This window comes from Sminthopsis crassicaudata, chromosome 1 (genome assembly GCF_048593235.1).
Source record: "Sminthopsis crassicaudata isolate SCR6 chromosome 1, ASM4859323v1, whole genome shotgun sequence".
NCBI classification, from domain to species: domain Eukaryota; kingdom Metazoa; phylum Chordata; class Mammalia; order Dasyuromorphia; family Dasyuridae; genus Sminthopsis; species Sminthopsis crassicaudata.
The window spans coordinates 284,393,790-284,418,818 of record NC_133617.1 but is presented as its reverse complement, the minus strand read 5'-3'; the positions used below and the strand labels follow the sequence as shown (position 1 = coordinate 284,418,818).

Below are 25,029 nucleotides of genomic sequence, written 5' to 3'. Positions count from 1 at the left end.
TCAATCTGCCACCTGGGGGGGAGAAGGAGGGGGAAAATTAGAACAAAAGGTTTGGCAATTGTTAATGTTGTAAAACTACCCATGCATATATCTGGTAAATAAAAACTATTAAAATATTAAAAAAAAGAAGAAGAAAATATTATCTGTGTCCATAAAAAGAACTATGAAGTTTGAATGTCAATCAATACATGTTATGTTTATTTCATTTTTCTTTTTTTCTCTCTCCCATGGCTTTTCCCTTTTTGCTCTGTTTTTTCTCTCCCAACAAGATTCATAAAAACAATGTGTATCAAAAATCAATTTTAAAAAATAGAAAAATAAAGGAGAGATTATTTAAGAATTGTTAAACAACTGAAAGCCATGATCACAAAAGGAACCTAGACAACATAATTAAGAAATTATCAAGGAAAATGGTCCCAATAAATTTGATCCAGAGGTAAAAATGTACCCAATCATCTCCCAGAGATCCCAAAATGAAAATTCCCAGGAATATTTTAGCAAATTCCAGAACTCCCAAGTCAAAGAGAAAATAATGAAAAAATCCAGAAAGAAACAATTCAAATATCATGGAGCCACAGTCAAAATCACACAAAATTTAAATATTTCCACATTAAAGGAGCAAAGGGCTTGGAATATGATATTCTGGAGGGCAAAGAAGCTAGGAATACAACAAAGAATCATTTACACAGCAAAACTAAGTATGTTCTTTTGATGGGAAAAATATATACTGAAGGACATAGATGACTTTCAAGCATTATTGACAAAACGACCAGAGCTGAATAGAAAATTTGACTTTCAAAAAGGACTCAAGAAAGGCATAAAAAGGTAAACATGAAAGAATAATTGTAAGTCTCAATAAAATTAAATTGTTTGCATTCCTGTATGGAAAAGATGATACATGTGATTCCTAATAACTTTATAATTATTAGTTAAAAGAAGTTTACATAGAGATCATGGGTGTGAATTGATCATGTTAGAATGATCTCCAAAAAAATTGAAAGGGTAAGAAAATGAGATGCACAAAGAAAAGGGGGAAGGGAGAGGTAAAAAGAGGAAACTTTTCTCAATAAAATAGCATTCAATAAATAGCTATTACAATGAAGGGAAAAAATGGGGTGATGGCACATGATTCTTGAACACACATGCATATGCACACACATTCTGCTGTGACTACAAATGTGACTTAAAATCATAAAGAAAATAGGAGTGGAAGGGAAAAGGAAAAAAGAAGGAGTATAGTAAAGGAGAGGGCAGAGTAAAGTAAACTATGTTTACAATCAAAATAAACTTTTGAGTAAAAACAGGATAATGGAGAGAGGGGGAAAAAAAAACAGAAGAAAATGGGATAGAGGGAATTACACAGCAATCATAATTATGAGTAGGAATGTAATGATCTCAGCCATAAAACAGCAGTAGATAGCAGAATGGATTAGCAACCAAGATCCAACACTATTATTTACTAGAGACAATCCAAAACAGAAAGATGTACAGAATTAAAATGAAGGGCTGAAGAAAAAGCTAATATACATTAGCTGAGGAAAAAAGGCAAAGATGATTTCATACAAAGCAAAAGTAAAAATAGATCTAATTTATAGAGATAACCAGGGAATTACATTTTGATAAAAACTATCATAGACAATTAAGTAATATAAAAATTTATTGGATTTTTGTCTAATAAAGACCTCATTTCTCAAACATATACTTAAAAAAACTGAGTCAAATTTATTTTTAAAAATAAGTGCTATTCCCCAAATGATAGTCAAAGGATACAAATAGACAATTTGTAGAAGAAGAAATTAAAGCTCTCTATAGGCATATGAAAATAAATACTCTAAGTCACTATTGCTTGAAGAAATGGAAGTTGAAACAATTCTGAGGTACAAACATTAAATCTATCTGAAATGACAAATTCTAGAAGATATAAACAAATACAGCTACACTAATGAACTATTGAGAGAGTTGTATGTAGATTCAGTCATTATAGAAAATAATTTGGAAGTATGCATGAAAGACTACAAAAGTATGTGTATTCTTTGAACTAGAAATATCATTACTGATTTGTCTACCAAAGAAATCAAAGAAAAAGTAAAAGGACCTATGTATAAAAAAATATTTACAGGAGTTATTTTTGTGGTGACAGAGAATTAGAAATCAAAGTTGTGGTATATAATTGTGATGGAATAGTACTCTGCTGTAAGAAATTATGAGAGGGGTAGTTTCATAAAAAAAATCTTGGTAACACCTATATGAATTGATACAAATCAAAGTTACATGAGTAAAACCAGAAATCACAGTGTACAGTAACAAGAATATTGTAATGATGACCAAATGTGAAAGATCTGGCTACTCTTGTTGATACAGTAATTCAAGACAATTCAGATGAAAAAAATGTTATTCACCTCCAGAAAGAGAACTGATGAACGTTGAGGCAAACTAAAGTATACGTCACTCATTTATTTATTTATGTATTTTGCTTTTAAAAATTATTAATATAGAAATATGGTTTGCATAACTTGTTATGGATAATTGGCATCATACTGTTTGCCTTCTCAGTGATTAGTAGAGGGTTGGGAGAGAGGGAGAAGAATTCTGTATAATATGAACTGATGAAGTATGCAGAACCAGCAAAACAATTTAAATAAAGCCAATGATAATGTTTTTTAAAATGTGTTGAGAAATGTAAGAATACTGTTCAAAAGTATAGTTTTATGTGGGTATTGTTGGTGATGAGCAAATCATAGGTTTTCAAAGGATTTACTGATAAAGCATATTACCCACCTCCTGATAGAGGGAAGATGGACATGAGATGCAGAGATAAATATTGTTGGACAGAACCATGGTGTGAATGTATTTTACAAATAAGTATTACACTTTTCATAGTTTAAGTAAACATATTCCTATCTATCCTCCCTACATTTTTTCAATCGTATTTACTTTTCCACAAAAATAGTCATTATTGATTAAAACACACAAACACACAGACACACACACAAAAAAACATTTTAAGAAATATGCATCAAAGAACAGATGGAAGCTCAAAAAGAAACACAAAAAGGACAGATATGAAATCAATATGTATAATGTATTATGTGCTTTAAAACAAGCTGTCTGAAATAAAGATTCATATTCTCATATACAATTTTCATTTTTGTCTTCTGCTTTCTTATGAAAATGTTATTTTTGGTATCTAATTTCTCTGTCCTTTTCCTTAACTCTGATCTCACTGATTCTTCTTTGTTTTTTTTTTTTAATAATGGTTTATATATATACATATATATATATTTCCAAATAATATACTAAGACATTAGAACTGGGCACAATTCTACACTGGATGTTCTTGATTTACCCATATTGATGAATGTGCCCAATTCTAATACTAATTTTAAAAAATTTGCCTATTTCACTTTCAAGTTGGGATGGTTTATTCTTCCTTAAACAGCCTGTTAGTTCTCTTTTCTTGGTGACTCATCATATTATAGCATGAGCTACCATGAACACTTGATCAGGTCTAGCTTTACTGTAGTTTAGAATTTTTGAGTTCAGTTGAACACCGTCTTAGCTTTCTACAGTATCAAGAAATACAGTTACACACAGTAAGTAAATACTACTTCCACCACTCCAAGCTGGAAGAGGAAGAAGAGAATGAGGAGGATGGGGAGGCAGAAGGAGAAGAGGAGGAAGAAAAGAAGTAGACAAATAAGCTAGCACTCTTGTCTACTTTTCTATTATTATGCACATGTCCATTACCAAAATCTTTTGATCTAAGCTCATATGTCCTCTAACCAGGAAGAAGTATTTCAGTAATAATCCTTGTCATAGCTGACTGAATTTAACCCATTTCTATCGTAAGCAAATATTGCAGACTTCAAACTATTCTTACCTGAAAAATGGAAGTGGGCTAGTCCTGATAACCCAAGAGGGTTGGATCAAAAGCCTCTGGTTTAAGGCTCAACTCTAACACCCACTAATTACTTACTATGGATAAAGCACAGGTATTTACTTTAATCCACTTTGGATGAAAAAGATTTGATCCATCTTACAAAGGTGCTATGAGGAAAACAGTTTTGTTGTTTCATTCATTCATAAAATAAATACTAACTGACATATATAATGTGAAGTAATCAATAAACATGTATTAAGCATCTACTAATTGCCAAGCACTAGGAAATATAATGGTAAAATTTGAACTGTCATCAAGAAACAAATTTGTGGAGCTATAGTGACAACTCTGGAAGCAGAGAAATAATACTTGACCTGAAATTGTAGCCACTGCATTTGAATCATCTGTCTTTTGCTTTAAGGAGTATAACTATTGCTATTTATATAAAATAGAACAATGAAAAAGTTAAGGATTTTCTTACCCTAGTATAAAGGAAGTTTGAGTTCTGGAGACACTTGCCTGACCAGAGTTTCATTAAAGTTTCAATGAAATAAGATAAGATTTGTGATCAAAAGTTAGATTACATTTAAATAAAGTAGAAGACATTAGATGAGAGAATAGTCAAAAAATTCAATTCAGATGTATGTGGAATTGATGAATTCTAACAGTTATATAGCAGAATTCATCTTAGATTTTCTCCTTTCTAGTGTAAGCTAGATAAGAGAAATACCCCTTTAACTGTAAGCTGAGAAGGCTGACTAAGGAAAGTTCCAATACAGAAAGAGGATTATCCAATATAGAAGGAGTCATCATTCCTCCAGTAGACTATCAGTGAGTTAAGTGTTTATGGGGAAATGACCTCTTCCCCTAAAGCTCTCTCTCCCACAATCTAGAAAATATAACTAACAAGTGACCATCCAGCATAATAAAAATAATAATTATAATAATAGCTAATATCTGTATAATGCTTACTGTGCATGTGTCAGGCACTAGACTGAACATTTTACTATTATGTCACATGATTTTCACAACAACCCTCAGAAGTACAGGTTAAATTATTATTTTAGAGATGAGAAACAGGTAAATTAGTATTAAGTGGCTCACTCAGGATCACACAGCTAGTAAATATCAAAGGCAAATTTTAAACTCAGGTCTTCCTGACTATAGACCCTGCAACCTATTCTCTGTGTCACCTAGTTTCAAACAAATGCTCCAAGAAAAATAAAATAAAAGCAAATATGCTGCTACAGGATTTTGAACTATAGTTTATAGAATATTTTGACCCACAAAATACCTTTAGCATATGATAGCTACCATCGTCAAAGGGCCTTCAAACTACCATTTCATAATTTAATGCACATAAACATATAAAAATGCCTTTCTATACATCTACTATAATGCTTAGAAACATACAATATACAATATACTGTCAAAATGCAATATATTCTCAATAGATCCTATAAATTTAGATTAATAAAAATTTAATTCATTCAATTTTTCATTCATTCACTTAAATAGCTTCTCTCAGATAGCTGTATTCTATATTATACATGTGAGATTATTATTCTCTTTAAAACATACAAAACCAGAATTCAAAATTCACATGAGCAAAAATAGTTGAGATCTTTCTATCTTTTAATGGAAAATTTCTAAGATTCTTTCCTATGAAATCTTGAAAATAGGACTGGTCTTTTAAAAAATAGTCCCAGATATGCTAACATGTATAACATAAACCATAGTGACAACCAAATGTATAAAGAGAAATATCTTCTCTCTTTCACATAGTGATATTATATCAGGAAAATGTACTTCAAGAGGAAAATGATAAAAAATAAAATTATACATATATATATATAGTGCCATAAAAATATTTTTTCAGTGGTCCAATGTCTATTTTTCAGATGCTTCTTCCTCATCCCCAGTTTAAACTTCAATTTCATTAGACTGGTAGTTTAAAGAATATTATTAAATTGGGAGTTAAAAGACCATGGTTTTAGAATGAGTTCTGATATGTTCTACCTGTATGAATTTGGGAAAAAAGCATTCTATCTCTCTGAAACCCTATTTCTGCACCTGCAAAATAGAGGTTGTAATAGTGATACTACCTAATAAGTGTTCATACACGTATGACTAAAGCTCTTTGCAAACTGCAAGAGACTGCTTAAATACGAACTATTATTTTTACTTTTAGAAAGCACTTAATAAATACTCATTTGATTTTCTCTGTACCTCATTATATGATAAATCTACATAACTTCTACAAAACTCAATATTATTATTAGTTCTATGTGATTACATTAAGTGATATGAAGGATACGATCTCAGACTTATAGATAATGGGCACACAGAAAGTTCAGAAAGATTTGTACTTCTGAACAGAGCCTTCATCTATGGTCAGATAAGGAGTGTACTTTATAGTCTTATACACCACTTACCTGCTGTAATCATAAGGTGGGAAAGTTCATATAACCTGTTGAAACCAGTTCTAGTTTCAGAAGACACTCCCTTCAGAGTGGCTGTGATATTGCCACTCTTAATATGTCTTTAGCTCAATAACTAACAGAAAGATGGGTAACAGCACTGATGACAGGAGGAGATAAGAAAACTATACAACTGCTATTGTTGTTTTGTTTGTTTGTTTTTCCAGTTTATTTTACTTGGGGTTTTGTATTTTCTTTTGCACCAAGGCTAATATGGAAATATATTTTGCATGACCACATATATATTCATATTTCTTGCCTCCTCAAGGGTTGGGGGAAGGATAGGAGAAAGATAGAGAATTTGGAATTCAATCTTTAAAAAATGAATGTCAAAAAATGTAATGTAACTGAAAAATATGTAATGAAATAAACTATTTAAAATCCATATATTTTCTAGAACTTTAATAAGAAGTTCAAAGTCACTGATAAATATTTCAATTAACTTTCCCAACAATTTGAAGAAAAATTAAGACAAATATAAAAGAAATAAATCCCAAAAAAGATCATGTAACTTTCAAGAGATCACAAAAAAAGTTGGTGGCAGAGATGGAAGTAGCTTAGTGATCTATTTAGCGTTATATGAGATTTTCAGATATCCTGCCACCAGGATATTTATTTTGGACTAGAAACCATAAGTAAAAGCATAGGATTCCTCAAGCTCCATGTTCCCACCTCTGCAGCCGCAAATCTGTCCATGGTAGTCTTATAGAGCTATCTGATCAAGCAGTTGAAACACATTGCGTCTAGTATAATGAGGAAGTTTGTAAATATTGAACAGGAATAAAAGGAAAACTGTGAGACGGAAAAGTAAAACTGACTGCCTTACTTCCTGATTCACACACTTTTGTGTGTGACAAAACTTTGCCAACTCCCCATTTGAAAACAAAAAATCAATTTTTATATACTATTGTGTAATCTTCAATGTCAAGTTTTAAAACTAATATTAAATGCTGGCTATAAACAACTATGAAAACAGTATTGAGTTGTCAGTTGTTTTGAATGTAATTTTGCTATGTTTACATAATATACAGAACATTAGTTTAAAAAAAGAAATAAATACATACAGAGGAGAGAGAGAGAGACAGCGTACAATTATCCAGTTTTCCCAGCATAACTCTAAAAAATTTCTACAGAAGGATAGGAATTTTTTATGTTCTTATTTTTTAAGTTCCTTAAAGAGCTACTGTTCTAATATTCTGGTCATGCTCTCCCTTCTTGAACACTTTCATTGACAGAGAGTTCATTACTATTAAAAACTTACTCCAATGTAAAACAGATCTATTGATTAAAATATGTTCTTGTGTGAAATCTCTATCTAGCATCTTTAGGTTCTGCTCATTGTTTAGCATGCTTTCTTCTCACCCTACTCCCCAAGGAAAATAACCAGTTGCTTTTACATGATGTAATTGCTATTTAGACTCAAATTCTGACAAAATAACTGGAGATTAAAGTGTATTTATATTAATGGGTCTTTTGAGGCCACCCACTAACAGTATGATTATGGATGTAATCTCAAATGCAGAATTGAAATAATAAATAAATAGTCAAATACTTCAAATGTTTCCTTCAGAGATGATATATTTCATATAACTTCTAAGTTAACCAGAATTATCAAGAGTTAGGACTTAGATTCAAACACTGAAGCTGTTTAACGAGAGGAGCCATTTAAACTCAGTTTTTAACAGCATAAATGAGAAAGGGGGATAACAGTTATACTTCCTATCTCATAGAAAAATACTTTACAAATGTTTATATATATATATATATATATATATATATATATATATATATATATATATATATATATATATATATATATATATATATATATATATATATATACACATATATATATATATACACACATATATATAGGTACATGTGAAGTTATGCAAAATATTTCCATAAAAGTCATGTTGCAAAACAAACAAAAAATACCCCCAAAAAACCCTCAAGAAAAATAAAATTTTAAAAATCAAAGTGTACTTCAACCTGTATTTAGCCTCAATCAGTTCTTTCTCTGAGCATGGATAGCATTTTTCATTTTAAGCACTTCAGAATAGTCTTAGATTGTTGTATTACGAGAATAACAAAATCATTCATAGTGGATCATTCTACAACATTACTATTACTTTGTATACAGTGCAAATTACTTTGCATGAGCTCATAGAGGGCTTTCAGGTTTTTCTGAAAGCATCCTGCTCATTATTTCTTATAGAACAATAGTATTCCATCAAAGTCACATAACACATTTATTCATCTATTCCCCAATTAATGGAAATCCCCTCAATTTTCAATTCTTTCTCTGAGAAAAGAGCAGCTATAAATATTTTTGTACATATAAGTCATTTTCTTTTTAAAAAATATTTTGGGGATGTTTGCCTATGAGAGGTATTATTGGGTCTAAATATATGTATGATTTAATAGCCTTTTAGACATAGATCATATCTTTTCATCATTTATCAACTGGGGAATGGACCTTTTTTTTATAAATTGATTCAGTTCCCTAAACATTTGAGAAATGAGGCCTTCATCAAAGAAACTTGCTTCAAAATTATTTTCAAAATTCCTATAGCTTTTCTCATCCATGTAGTATTATTTTCTCTCTCCTTCCTCAAAAGTGTATTGCTTCTGACTTCTCCCTCACTCACTATGTCCTCTCCTCTATCACCTTCCTCCCTTTTTGTATCCCTTTCCTCTCTTACTTTCCTGCAGGGAAAGATAAGATTTCTATGCCCATATTGACTGAATATTTCCTCTTTGAGCCAAATCTGATGAGAGTAAGATTCACTGACTCCCCTTGCTTTCTTCTCCTTCTTCTCCACTATAAAAGCTTTTTCTTGCCTTTTTTGTGGCAGATAATTTACACCATTCCATTTCTCTCTTTCTCTTTCTTCCAGTACATTGCCCCCTCACTCCTTAATTTTTTTAGATATCATCTCATATTCAATTTACAACTGTGCCCTCTGTCTATATATACTCCTCATTGCAATAAAAATGAGTTTTTATGAGTTTCAAGTATCTTCCTCCCATGTAGGAATGAACATGATTAACCTATACTTTTTGGTCCCTTAGGATTTCCTTTTACTAATTACTTCCCTTATCTCCTAAGTCCTATATTTGAAAGTAAAATTTTCTATTCAGCTCTGGTCTTTTTTATCACAAATGCTTCAGCATCTTCTATTTCCTTTGAAGGATTACACTCAGTTTTGCTGGATAGGTAATTCTTGGTTGTGATCTTAGCTCTATTGCTTTCTGGAATAAACTTTATGTTATCCTTATTATGGTTCCACTATACTTGAAATATTTCTTTCTGGATGCTTGAAATATTTTCTCCTTGACCTGAGAGTTCCAGAATTTGACTATCATATTGCTAGGGATTTTTTTCTAGGCATTTCACAAATCTTAAAAAAATATGAGTTATTAATAATATCACATACTTCATAATGCTCACAAACCTGATGAAAAACATACTATCAAAAGGGAAGTCAACTCTGTTAATTGAGTGTTTGCTCTTTGAAACCTTACCCTATCTTTTTTTTAATGATAGCCTTTTTATTTCAAAATATATGCAAAGATAGTTTCAGCATTCACTCTTGCAAAACCTGTGTTCCAAATTTTTTCTATCTTTCCCCTACCCTCTCCCCTAAATAGCAAGTAATACAATATATGTTAAACATGTACAATTATTTTATGCAAATTTCCACAATTATCATGTTGTACCAAAAAAATCCGATCAAAAAAGAGATAAAATGAGAAAAAAAAAACAAGGAAACAATAACAAAAAAGTGAAGATACTATATTGTGATTCATATCCAGTACCCATTGTCCTTCCGGATGCAAATGACTCTCTCCATCACAAATCTATTGGAATTTGCCTGAATCATCTCATTATTGAAAAGAACCACATCCATCAGAATTTATCATACATAATTTTGTTGTTCCTATATACAATGTTCTTTTGGTTCTACTCACTTCACTTGGCATCAGTTCATTTAAGTCTCTCCAGGCCTTTCTAAAATCACCCTGTTAATTGTTTCTTAAAGAACAGTAATATTCCATAATATTTATATGCCATAGCTAATTCAGCCATTCTCCAACTGATGGGTATGCACTCAGTTTCCAGTTCCTAGCCACTACAAAAAGTTTTTGCACATGTGAATCCTTTTTCCTTTTTAATGATTTTTTTGGTAAATAGGCCCATTGCTGGATCAAAGGGTATGCGCAGTTGGATAACCCTTTGAGTATAAGTTCATATTGATCTCCAGAATGATTGAATAAGTTCACAGCTCCACTAATAATCTATGTGTTCCAATTTTCTCACATCCTCTCCAATACTTGTCATTATCTTTTCCTGTCATCTTAGTCAATCTGAGAAGTGTGTAGTATGGTACCTCAGAGTTGTCTTAATTTGAATTTCTCTGATCAATAGTGATTTAGGGCATTTTTTAGTAAGGCTAGAAATAGTTTTTAATTTCTTCATCTGAAAATTGTGTTCATATCCTTTGACCATTTGTCAATACAGGCTTGAATTTTTATAAATTTGAGTAGATTATATATTTGAGAAATGGGGCTTTTATCAGAACCCTTAATCAGAAAAAATGTAAACATTTTCCTCAGTTTTCTGCTTCCCTTCTAATCTTGTCTGCATTGGTTTTATTTGTACAAAAAGATTTAATTTAATTTAATCAAAATTAGATATTTTGCATTTCATAATGTACTCTAGTTCTTCTTTGGCCACATTTTTTTTCCTTCTCCACAGATATGAAAGGTAGACTATCCTTTGTTTTTTTTTTTTCTAATTTGCTTATAATATTACTCTTTATATCTAAATCATGAACCCATTTCAAACTTATCTTAGCAATTAGTCAATGCCTAGTTTCTACCATACTATTTTCCAATTTTCCCAGAACCTTAACCTATCTAAATATGTTTGATATATAGCATATTGAATATACTACATTAATTCACAGCATTTCTCATTTGTATATGCCTATGTGTCATTACTATTAGTAATGAGAAATCACTATTATCATTGAGTTTCAAACAGTATCTGGAACATTCCCTTTCATACTTAGAACTCCTAAAGTAGTACTCAAAGTGGAAATAAATTTTAAGTCCATGTCTATTCAAAATCATAGGTCCCAACATGTTGACTTTTTCTCTGTTCTGTCAGAGGACACTTACTATCTTATTCACAAAGCTTAGGTTGGTTCTCATCACCTCTCACATGGACTTACTAATAGTCAATTACTGACTTTCTAATTACTATTGCTTTGTCAACATTTTAATTCTCATTAATCCATCCTCTTTATATCTCATCAAAAGAACCTTCCTAAAGAAGTCTCACTTTGTAACTTTCCTTTCTCAATAAAAGCAATGGCTCACTGTCTCTCTAAGTTTAAAATAAAAAAAATTCTGCATGACATTTAAAGCCCTTTATAAACTGTCTCTAACTTGTCTTTCTAATCTTTTTATTCAATATTCTCCTTCATGCATTCTACTCTACAATCCAAGTATATTTATTGACATGATTAACAAACAATACTCATCTCTTCTCTCTATGCCTTTGCACAAATTGTCCACCTTCCTTGAAAAACATCCTGCCTTCTAAATTTCATCGGAAGTTTCCTTCAAAGATTACTTCAAACATTACCTTTTACATTAATATTTACTTAGCCACCTAATCTATGTATGCCTCCCCCGCAAAAAAAGAGGGAAAAACTAATTCAACATTTAGATGTCAAAAAATTCATTATCTAATTGAAATAGATCATGTCTTCAAAAAATACAAAGATCACTAATCCCTGTTTCCTCCATGGGTGATATTTTTGAGCTGTTTTACCTGAGAAACTAATTGCCCTGCTGCCCCCAGAGTGACAACAATATCTGAATTCACTAAGGCTCATCATTAGACAACACATCATATCAGTAACCAAGAAATGTAAGGTTCTTAAGATAATGTATTGTTTTGTTTTTAATCTTTGTATGTACACTATCTAATACAACCTCTGGACAGAATAGTCACGTAATAAAATCTTCTTGAGAAACTGATTAAATAACATAGCATTTTACAAATTACTGATATTTATTTTTTTTCAATTCATACAATGAAGTATGTATTAGCTGAAGGATATCAACTTGTCTAAAAATTAGATACTTCTTTGCTGTAAACTATGCAAACAAGGAGTCAAAATGACAAAGTAGAAATAAGTGTAAACTAGCTCTCTCAACAAAGCTCCCTACAAAAATATAAAAGATGTACCACACCAAATTCTGATCAATAAATCTAAAAGGAAAAAGTCAGTGAGGCTTTTTTTTTTTGCCTTTTTGCTATAGTTAGCATTTCTAGAACAATATAGAATACTAATGGTGGGGGAAAAAAAGACATCCTTGCTTTACCCCAATATTCTTGGAAAAGTATCTAGCTTATTCTCATAACAGATAATGTTGACTCTTTGTATTTTAGACGGGTACTGCTAATTAATTTTAAATTTTTTTTCAATAATAACCCCTATTTTAATTAACTAACGCAAAAAAAAAACATAGTTGAACCCAAGGCTCGTGACTGTTAAGCAATTCTCTTTTTGATAAGGCTCCCATTGCCTTGGAAGATATAGAGTCCATATGTCTTTTTTATTTTATAATTATAAATTTTTTGACAATACATATGCATAGGTAATTTTTTACAACATTATCCCTTACACTCACTTCTTTTCCGGTTTTTTTCCTTCCTTCCCTCACCCTTTCCCCTAGATGGCAGGCAGTCTTAGACATGTTAAATATGTTATAGTATATCCTAGATACAATATATGGGTGAAGAACTGAATTTCTTGTTGCACAGGAAGAATTGGATTTAGAAGGTAAAAATAACCTGGGAAGAAAAATGAAAATTACTGCTAATCATTTAAAAAAAGTTTCATTTATTCCCATGTTTTTTATTATATTGTTTTTAATATGAATGGGTATTGTATATTGTTAATAGTTTTTTTCCTGCATTTATTGTAACAATCATATTATTTTTATTAATATTGTCAATCATATTGACAGGTTTCCTAATTTAGAAGCAGCCCTGCATTTCTTGTATAAAATAGCCTTGTCATTTTATATGATCTATGTAATATGTTGTTATAGTCTGATTAATAAAATTTGATTTAAAACTTTTGCATCAATACTCATTAAGGATATTGATTTATAGTTTCCCTTATGTGTTTTGAAACTCCTTAATATCAAACTCTCATATATGCATTAGAAGGAATTTAATAGGACCCTATCTTCTATTTTCCAAAAGTTTATGTAATATTGGAATTAACTATTCTTTAAAAATTTAGTAGAAGAAATAACCACAGGCAAGGAGAAACTTATTTAAAGAACCCCAGAGTTAAGTAAAAATTTAATGGAAACAATTACTTCAACAAAATTTTAACTTTTAAAAATAAATCCACATAAATCATCATCCTTTCTGTACATTATTAACAAAATACAACAGGAAAAGACAAAGGAAATCCATTTAAATAGCTTGCAGACAGCATAAACTACTTGGGAGTCTACTTCCTAATACAAATACAGGAACTATATGAGCATAATTATAAAGCATTCTTTATACAAAGAGAGATTTAAATAATTAGAGAAATAGTAATTCTTTCTGGTTAGATTGACTCAATATGATAAAGTACAATACTAACTAAAGTAATTTACTTGTTCAATGTCATACCAGTTAAGCTACCAAAGGATTGCTTTATAGACTGAGAAAAAAATAAAATAATTCATCTACATAAATAAATTATGGAAAATATCAAATAATTAATGAAAAATAACAAAAATGAAGAGGTTTAACAGTACCAGAACTCAAACTGTTCCTCAAGGCCATGATGGCTAAAAAATACAGTACTGGGAAGGAAACAGAATGATTTGATCCGTGGAATAGATTAGGTATACAATATATAAAAGCAAACAAGCAAAGCTGTATCCTACAACTTATAAACCCAAAGATCCTTGCTATCAAGTCAAAAACTCTACTATTTTTTTTAAAATTAGGAAAATAGAAACTATTCTTGCAGAAACTTAAATTTAAAACCTTACACCAAGATATGCACCAAATGGGTAAATTTGGATACAGTCATTATTACTGTATTTAATGATGTCATAGAGAATCATTCATAAACAGATTAGAGGAACATATAAGAAAATATGTCACAAATATGAAGGAGAGAGTTTTATACCACACAAAAGATAGAATAAGTTCTCAGTAGGTTGAATGGGCAAGTTCAATTAATTTTTAAAAGATCTATGTACAAACAAAACTAACAGAGACAAAATGTAAAACACAGCAGGAAAATAGAAGAAAAAAAAAACCCTTATACCAAGTTTCTCTGATAAAAGTTTAATTCTAAAATAATGTACAGAATAGAGTAAATTTATAAGAATAAGACCCATTCCCAAAATGATATAACTATGAAGTGTTCAGAAGAAATCCAAGCTATCAATAGCCGTATATATTTATATATAAAACAACTTTAAGTCAACTTAGAGAAATGCACATTAAAATAGCTATTAAAATACTATCTGGTATTTATTAGATTGGCTAAGATGACCAAAAAAGGGGAAATATTCAATACTAGAGAGTGAGTGGGAAAACACATACACTGGGGCAATTTTGGAGGAACTTTCAGTTGTCTAGGTATTCTTTTAACGCTATTTGGAACTATACCCCCAAACCTATAAATTGTGCATATTCTTTGGTACAGTAATACACGTAGTTGGGCTGACTTTTAGAAATCAAAGAAAGAATAAAAGGACTCTTAAGTACAAAAAGTAGTTTATATATATATATATATATAATTTTTTTTTTTAATGTCAGCAAAGAATTAGAATCTGAGGAGATTTTCCTCGATCAGGGAGGGTCCGAACAAGTTAGGATATATAAATATTATTGAGTACAGTTGTGCTATATGAAAAGATAAATGAAATGATTTCAAAAAAAACTGAGAAAATCTGAATAAACTGATATAAAATGAGCAGAATCAGTAGAAAAAAATTTACAATAACATTATAAAATAAATGATTTTGAAAGCCTTAGAAGCTCTTGATCAACACAAAGTCCATAAGATTCCAAATGACTCGATGAAACATACTATCCATCTCCAGATAGAAAACTGATGCACTAGAGTGCAAATTTATGTATATTTTATTCAGTAGGTTGAATGGGCAATTTCAAATAATTTTTTAAAATTTGAACATATCTAATGCAGAATTTATTTTGTTTTAACTTGCCTTCTCAATAGGTGAAGGACATAGGAGGAATATGATTTGGAATTGAAATTAAATAAAATGGAATATATTTTAAAAACTACAAACTATTCAGTCAATGGTTAAGAATTTAGAGAATTTAATAAAAAGGATAATGCTAAATCCTCAACATTTAAATGGTTTAACTTTCGCAACATTAAGCACTCACATTTTATTAGTAATTTCATTTTTACTTTCACATTGTCAACCACATACATTTGTGGCTATGTGCAGCAGAGGAAAAAATGAAACATGAGATATGCACGTTTATGGAATAGCTGATATCCTACAAGGAGCTTCACTGGTCTTGTATGGCCATTTATTACAGCATATTTTCATTGTTTACTGCTAAAACTTCAGCTTTTTGTAACAATTATGCCTCCAAAGTATATGCAATTCTTTCACACTCTAAGCCCACTGAAAAGATAGTAATCGGGTTTAGCATTAGATAAGCTTCCTGCTGGCATGATTGCAGCCACTATTACCCTAGCCAGACCAGCTGACTAGAGAGGTCAAGGCTGCTAATCACATACTCAATTGTTACCTCAATATGTGAGATCTGAAATTGTCCTATCTGGAACAAAAATCACTGAGGCAGAACTCCAAATCAATAGCAATTAAAGTGTCCTTGGACCTTTCTAATGAAGTGATCTTTACATTTTCCTCATGATCTGAGATGCTCTTGGTCCCCAAGACCTTGTTTTGACAGGATTTGATGTCATATTCAATACCAGAATGGTCTGGAGTGGCTACAAAAAATACAAAATCTCATTGGTTGACATATCTTCTTTTGAGAACTAAAAATGCATTAGCTAAACAATGGCAAATTATCTAGGGAGTCAAGAGTTGGATGAAAGAAGACTAACTGGTCAGAAGATGGACAAAGCAGGAGTTATTCTCTGGTGACTAAGTGCTGATAAGGTGGTCATAAGATGATGTTCTTATTATCCTAGAGCGGGTAATCTAGAGGTACAAAAATAAGTTGGGGGACTTTACAAGGAATAAAGACATCCAACTCATGCTGAGTTTGGACATAGAATTTGAGCACAACAGTATGAAGATATTTTTGTCCGCATTCTTGTGGCTGGTAAACACATAATAATTGTTGGGATTAAAGTTTGAGGCCTACTAAAATTACCTGTTTTACCTAATCATCTTTATATGATTTATATAAAATATAAAAATGATTAATATTGATTGAAATAGAATAGGGATCCAAATGGATCATTTCTCAAAAAAGGTTACATATCAACTCACCTCTTCTATGCTCCCATACTCAGAGATCCTTAATAATCTCAAACAGTTCAGGAAGCAGACATCACTGACAGATTATTTCATGGGTATTTCACAGGTATGTCCTTCACTATCTCCAACGCCATCCATCAGCCTTGAAAGACAGAGTTTAAGATGTGATGTTGAGACCTTTTCAGTCTTTGTGTCTTCTAATAGCAGCAAATAAAATTCCATCAATCTCTCCTTTGTTTCTTTGTCTCTTAGTTTCAAAAAAAACTAGAGAGCCTTACAAAAGTATACAGTATAGTATAACACCCTCATATAACTATCTAACATAACAAAAGTCAACATTCAAATTTTAAAATATTTTAATAGTTTTATTTGCTGTACAGTATTTATGTTATGGCAAATTTTATATTTTGTGAAAAGTGAATATGGTCTGAAATTGATTTTTTTATCAAGATGTTAGCACAAAAAGTCAAAGAAATTCTAGGGAACTACTAGCAAGGAAAATGTTTTGCAAGTTACCAATTTTATTTTAAATACTGTATTTTTATGGATTATTTCATAGTTTCTATGTTAGAAAAATTATATATTATCAAAATTAATATTTTATTATAAAGAATTTTATACAGAAAAGTATATATTTAGCAACCTCTAGCAAAAGATTTTTATTTGAGGTAACCATGCAAATCTAACCCCTTATTTTCTATAAGTTCAACATATAGACATTTAAACTGTTTTCTCTCATGTAATTTTCTAGGAATGTTATCCTGACAAAAGTTGAAGACTGACTGTATTTTAAAAGCAGGACTGTTCAAATAAAGCCATAGGACTTGTTGCTATCCATGGTCCTGAGTCAGTTAGCTTCTTATGAATCAGTACCTGGGCACTAATGGAAAACATGTCTTTTCTCTACCTGTCAGTCATGATTTCCCCCCCTCTACCCTTTGACCAACATCAAAAGCATTCATACTGCAATCTAAAGTCTATAAGAATCAACATGGGAACCATTTATATATGGTCATTATCCATAACTTGCTCCTCAGAAAGATTCAGTTGGAAGCCATTCAGCTCTCTGTGTATTGGCTTAAAGTTATCTAAAATGAAATGGTTGATAATAGCATTATAGCCTTAGAGCTACATGGTACCATCTAGCCATACCTATTACTTTAATGGATCAGGAAATGAGACCAAGAGAGGTTAAGTGACTACATGAAGAAAATATATGTACACCATGTAACAGAAATGGAATTCAAACCCTATCTTTGGACTGCAAACCCGATGCTTTTTACCAGTTAGTCTTTAAAAAAAAAAATTCCCATGTTGTTTTGTGATTTGAATCTTTAGTCTCACCATTATCAATACTATATGTCTGTTTAAGAAAGGGGGTATTTCTGTTTAAGAAAGGAGTTTGCTTTTTTCACTACTTCTGGACAATTGTTTGGACACCATTGTCCAAGAAGCTATTAATAGAAAACATGTCAATTAAACTTGGCACTAAAGTTTTAATTCAAATTTCTGCTAGCAAGAGTATATGTGTATGTCTGTATGGATGGATGTGTATTTGTGTGTGCAAGAGAAGGAGGGGAGGAAGTGACAGAGAAACACAGACACAGATATAGACACAGACTAAGACAGAGACCGAAAGACAGAGAGAGACAGAAAGACAGAGACAGAGATCAAAACAGAGACTATGGAGATGAAAAGGAAGAGAATTAAGCATAAGGACTGAAATGTCTGGTAACTTTGGATTAATTTCTTAACCTTTCTATAAAATATGTACTATTAATATTAGCATTATTTCCCCTGGATTTAGTGAAGAAAGGACTTTGTGAACTTTAAAGCACTATATAAATATTATGTAATTGTTAATAATAATGTAAAAGCTAAAATTAGCTCAATTTTAGAAAAAAAAATTTTCATGTTTAACTTTTAAAAAATCAGCCAGATCAAGATAAAATGTCAAATACATGGTTTTAAATATAAGTCTGAATCTCTGGAGAAAAGTAGTAACTGTATATGTACATATGCACAAATGCCCATGGTACACATGTATTTTGTCTCTATGTATAGGTACATACACAGTACATATTCAAGCATCAAGTCCAATGTCTATTTCCATCACTTTTAGCAGGTAACCTGGCACCATGACTTACTAAAATGCTTAATATTAATTGGTTTGGCCTCTTTAATTTTCCTCCATTTCAACCAATTATTGATACTATGAATTTTCTCTGTGAATTTGCCTTGTCAAATTCTTCTTTGTTCTTCTGACAACTTTCAACTTCAATGATCCTTCTCTTTCCAATTACTAATTTTTACTTTCTTCCTAATATTTTTTTAAGCAAATCTTTTTATTTTTAAAAAATCTTAGGGGGCGGAGCCAAGATGGCGGAGAAGAAACACACAACTCAGTGAACGTCCTCACTCCCTCACAACCAATTAGATAAATTAAGTCTCAAAATTAACTCAGGACTGATAGATACCACAAGGACTGGAAGCACGACTTACCAGCTGAAGAGAATCTGGAGTTTCAACAGGAAAGGTCAGTTCTCAGGGGAGGAATAAGAAAGACCAGCACAGACGGTGGGGTAGGGGCACACTGCGCCCATTGCGCTGGGAAGGGCTCTGGGATCAGAGAAGCCACTGAGGTAAAGGAATCTGGCACAGGCTGTTATCTCTTCTCTGCTAATTATTTAGCAGTTCAGAGGAGAAAGCCAAAATATTTTAAAACTCAAATTGGATTTTCCCCGATCCTGGGGGTGACTTGGCAGACTCGGCACCAGGGGGTGTGGCCTCAGCTCCCACCTGAGAATAGTTAAGAGATTGACAAGTGGGTGGATACGGCCCAAGGCAACACACACTGCCTAGCTTAGCTGGAGGGAGTGGAACTCAGCTCCAGGAAGTCCCAGAGAAGCGGAACCTTTGAACTAGGGACCGCGGTTTCTGGCAGACACTTCCAGTTTGAGCACAGGGGCTTCTCACGTCACCTGCTGCAGACATCCACTCCCCACCCAGACACATAGGCTGGGCTTCGTGCTGTCTTTACTATTCTACGCCCTCGAAGCACAGTAGTGCTAATCACCTCTGAAGCACCTCCAGGGAGGGGGTGGGGAACTCTCTCCCAGAGCTCTCTCTTAGCTCAGGCGCAGGGGCCGCTGCATCCATCCTATCTGGGAGGAAGCTGGTAAAGAAGTAAATAATTTCCTACACCAGGGACAGACCCCAAAATATTTTTTTAAATATGAGCAAAAAAGCTAGAAAAACTATAGATTCCTTCTACACAGAGAAAGAGCGGGTATCCAACCCCGAGGAAGTTGACAGTAGAGAATCAACAGATAACAACCTAAAGGGGAACGATCCCTGCCCCCCATCACATAACTCTCTCCTAGAAGAAGCTCTTAAAAAATTGAGGGAGATCAAAGAAAAATGGGGAAAGGAAAGGGAAGTTATGATAGAGAATAACAATGTTCTGAAATTGGAGTTGGAAAAAATAAAGAATTCACAGGAGATGCAGGGAAACAAAATTAGTGAATTAGAAAAGGTTAAAAAAACACAGGAAAGTAGGATTTCTGAATTGGAAAAGATAAAAAAGTCTCAAGAAAATAGAATTTCTGAATTGGAAAAAGAAAATAATTCTCAAAAAAAAAAATTAGGGAAATGGAAAAAAATTCAATAGAGCAAAATAATTCATTTAAAAACGAAATTGGGCATTTACAAAAAGAACTAAAAACTGTGAAAGAAGAAAATAACTCCTTAAAAGTCAGGATGGAACAAATAGAAATGAATGATTCACAGAGAACCCAAGAATCAGTCAAACAAAACAAAAAAAATGAGAAGCTGGAGAACAACGTCAAATACTTACTGGGAAAATCTATAGACCTGGAAAATAGATCTAGGAGAGATAATCTGCGGATTATTGGACTTCCAGAAAACTATGACCAAAAAAAGAGCCTAGATTCTATTTTACAGGAAATTATCAAAGAGAACTGTCCAGAGATAATAGAAACAGAAGGGAAAGTAGATGTGGAAAGAATTCATCGAACTCCTTCTGAAATAGACCCTAAAAAAAGAACACCACGGAATATTGTGGCTAAGCTGCAGAATTACCACACAAAGGAGAAAATCCTGCAAGCAGCTAGAAAAAAACAATTTAAATACCAAGGTGCCACAATAAGGGTCACCCAAGATCTGGCTGCCTCCACATTAAAAGATAGAAGGGCCTGGAACCTGATATTCCGTAAGGCAAAAGATCAAGGACTGCAACCACGAATGAACTACCCAGCTAAGTTTAGCATCTTTTTCCATGGAAGAAGATGGTCATTCAATGAAACAGAGGAATTCTATATGTTTCTAAGAAAAAAACCAGACTTAAACAAAAAATTTGATCTACATCCACAAGACTGAAGAGAAACAGAAAAAGGTACACAGAACCCTTGAGAACTGTAACTCTGTTGTGGGTATATAAAAAATACTCAAGGATAATTTGATTTTACTGATATAAAAGAAAAAAAGGGGGGGTGTAGTAAAGGGAAGGAGGTCGGTTCAGAAAAAGGGGAAGGAATGATAAAAAGAGGGAAACTACATCCCAGGAAGAGGCATAGAAAATAAACCATATCTGAGGGAACTTAGTGAGGGGGAGAATCATTGTGTGAATCTTACTCTCATTAGAAGAGGCTCAAAGAGTAATTAATTAACATATTTGTTTTTCAGAGAATTTTCTCTCACCTCATTAAAAGGGGGGAGAGGAAAAGGGAAAAGGAAAAGGAGAATAAGTGAAGGGACTAGGAGGGAGGGGGGAGGGATCCTAAAAAAAAAAAAAAAAAAAGAGGGAGGGTTGCGCGTCACAAGGGGGGGTCTGTAAATTAAATATCGGGGAGGGGGATCAGGGGGGTCAAGGGAAAAAAGCATAATCTGGGGATAATACGATGGCAGGAAATACAGAATTAGTAATTTTAACTGTAAATGTAAATGGGATGAACGATCCCATCAAACGGAGACGGATAGCAGATTGGATCAAAAAGCAGAACCCTACAATATGTTGCCTACAGGAAACACACTTAAAGCAGGGAGATACATACAGAGTAAAGGTAAAAGGTTGGAACAGAGCCTATTATGCTTCAGGTAAAGCCAAAAAAGCAGGGGTAGCTATCCTTATCTCAGATCAAGCAAAAGCAGAAGTAGATCTTGTTAAAAAAGATAAGGAAGGAAACTATATCCTGCTGAAAGGTAGCATAAATAATGAAGCCATATCAATACTAAACATATATGCACCAAGTGGTATAGCATCTAACTTTCTAAACGAAAAGTTAAGAGAACTGCAAGAAGAAATAGACAGTAAAACTATAATAGTGGGAGATCTCAACCTTGCACTCTCAGATTTAGACAAATCAAACCACAAAACAAACAAGAAAGAAATTAAAAAAGTAAATAGAACATTAGAAAAACTAGGTATGATAGACCTTTGGAGAAAACTGAATGGCAATAGGAAGGAATACACTTTCTTCTCAGCAATTCATGGATCCTATACAAAAATTGACCATATATTAGGACATAAAGATCTCAAAATTAAATGTAGGAAGGCAGAAATAATAAATGCCTTCTTCTCAGATCACAATGCAATAAAAGCTACATTCAGTAAAAGGTTAGGGGTAAATAGACCAAAAAGTAATTGGAAATTGAATAATCTCATCTTAAAGAATGACTGGGTGAAAGAGCAAATTATAGAAACAATTAACAATTTCACCCAAGATAATGATAATGATGAGACATCATATCAAAATCTTTGGGATGCAGCTAAAGCAGTAATAAGGGGAAATTTTATATCTTTAGAGGCTTATTTGAAGAAAATTGAGAAAGAGAAGATTAACGAATTGGGCTTACAACTTAAAAGGCTAGAAAAAGACCAAATTATAAACCCCCAAACAAAAATTAAACTCGAAATACAAAAATTAAAAGGAGAAATCAATAAAATTGAAAGTAAAAAAACTATTGAATTAATAAATAAAACCAAGAGTTGGTTTTATGAAAAAGCCAATAAAATAGATAAACCTTTGGTAAATTTGATCAAAAAAAAAGAAAGAGGAAAATCAAATTGATAGTCTTACAAATGAAAAGGGGGATCTTTCCACCAATGAAGAGGAAATTAGAGAAATAATAAGGAATTACTTTGCTCAACTTTATGCCAATAAATTTGATAACTTAAGTGAAATGGATGACTTCCTCCAAAAATATAGGCTCCCTAGATTAACAGAGGAGGAGATAAATTGCTTAAATAGTCCCATTTCAGAAAAAGAAATAGAACAAGCTATTAATCAACTCCCCAGGAAAAAATCCCCAGGGCCAGATGGATTCACATGTGAATTCTACCAAACATTTAAAGAACAATTAGCCCCAATGTTATATAAATTATTTGAAAAAATAGGGGATGAAGGAGTCCTACCAAACTCCTTTTATGACACAGACATGGTACTGATACCTAAACCTGGTAGATCGAAAACTGAGAAAGAAAATTATAGACCAATCTCCTTAATGAATATTGATGCTAAAATCTTAAATAAGATATTAGCAAAAAGACTTCAGAAAATCATCTCCAAGATAATACACTATGATCAAGTAGGATTTATTCCAGGAATGCAGGGCTGGTTTAATATTAGGAAAACTATTAATATAATTGACCATATTAATAATCAAATTAATAAGAACCATATGATCATCTCAATAGATGCAGAAAAAGCATTTGACAAAATCCAACATCCATTCCTACTAAAAACTCTTGAGAGTATAGGAATAAATGGATTATTCCTTAGAATAATCAGGAGTATATATTTAAGACCGTCAGTAAGCATAATATGCAATAGAAATAAACTGCAACCTTTCCCAGTAAGATCAGGAGTGAAACAAGGTTGCCCACTATCACCATTACTATTCAATATAGTACTAGAAACGCTAGCCTAGGCAATAAGAGCCGAGAAAGAGATTCAAGGAATTAGAGTAGGAAATGAGGAAATTAAACTATCACTTTTTGCAGATGACATGATGGTATACTTAGAGAACCCCAAAGACTCTGCTAAAAAGCTACTAGAAATAATTCAAAATTTCAGCAAAGTGGCAGGATACAAAATAAATCCACATAAATCCTCGGCATTTTTATATATCACTAACAAAATGCAACAGCAAGAGATACAAAGAGAAATTCCATTCCAAACAAATGTTGAGAGTATAAAATATTTGGGAATCCATCTACCAAAGAAAAGTCAGGAATTATATGAGAAAAATTACAAAACACTTGCCACAAAAATAAAATCAGATTTAAATAATTGGAAAGACATTCAGTGCTCTTGGATAGGCCGAGCGAATATAATAAAGATGACAATACTCCCCAAACTAATCTATTTATTTAGTGCTATACCAATCAGACTCCCAAGAAACTATTTTAATGACCTAGAAAAAATAACAACAAAATTCATATGGAAGAATCAAAGGTCAAGAATTGCAAGGGAACTAATGAAAAAAAACTCAGAGAAAGGTGGTCTAAGTGTACCTGATCTAAACCTATATTATATAGCAGCAGTCACCAAAACCATTTGGTATTGGCTAAGAAATAGACCGGTAGATCAGTGGAACAGATTAGATACAAAGGACAAAAAAGGGTACATCTATAGCAATCTAATCTTTGACAAACCCAAAGATTCCAACATTAGGGATAAAAATTCATTATTCGGAAAAAACTGTTGGGAAAACTGGAAATTAGTATGGCAGAAATTAGATATGGATCCACACTTAACACCATATACCAAGATAAGATCAAAATGGGTCCATGATTTAGGCATAAAGAGGGAGATAATAAATAGATTAGAGGAACAGAGGATAATCTACCTCTCAGACTTGTGGAGGAGGAAGGAATTTATGACCAGAAGAGAACTAGAGATCATTATTGATCACAAAATAGAAGATTTTGATTACATCAAACTAAAAAGTTTCTGTACAAATAATACTAATGCAAACAAGATTAGAAGGGAAGTAACAAATTGGGAAAATATTTTTAAAAACAAAGGTTCTGACAAAGGTCTCATTTCCAAAATATATAGAGAACTGACCATAATTTATAAGAAACCGAACCATTCTCCAATTGATAAATGGTCA

General features: G+C 32.1%; 1 protein-coding gene across 4 annotated transcripts in view; it reads right to left on the bottom strand.

Annotated features, from left to right (window-relative positions):
• The window catches only part of HNF4G (hepatocyte nuclear factor 4 gamma), a 173,795-nt gene that overhangs the window by 122,688 nt on the left and 26,078 nt on the right, over positions 1–25,029 (bottom strand). Inside the window, exon 2 of one of the 4 annotated variants that reach the window (XM_074278921.1) lies at positions 16,906–17,035. The exons of 2 other annotated variants lie outside the window; for them this stretch is intronic. The gene's annotated coding sequence lies outside the window, so the exon portion shown is untranslated. Of the gene's footprint in view, positions 1–16,905; positions 17,036–25,029 lie in introns of those variants that run through there. One more of the 4 variants, XM_074278922.1, reaches the window with a different exon arrangement.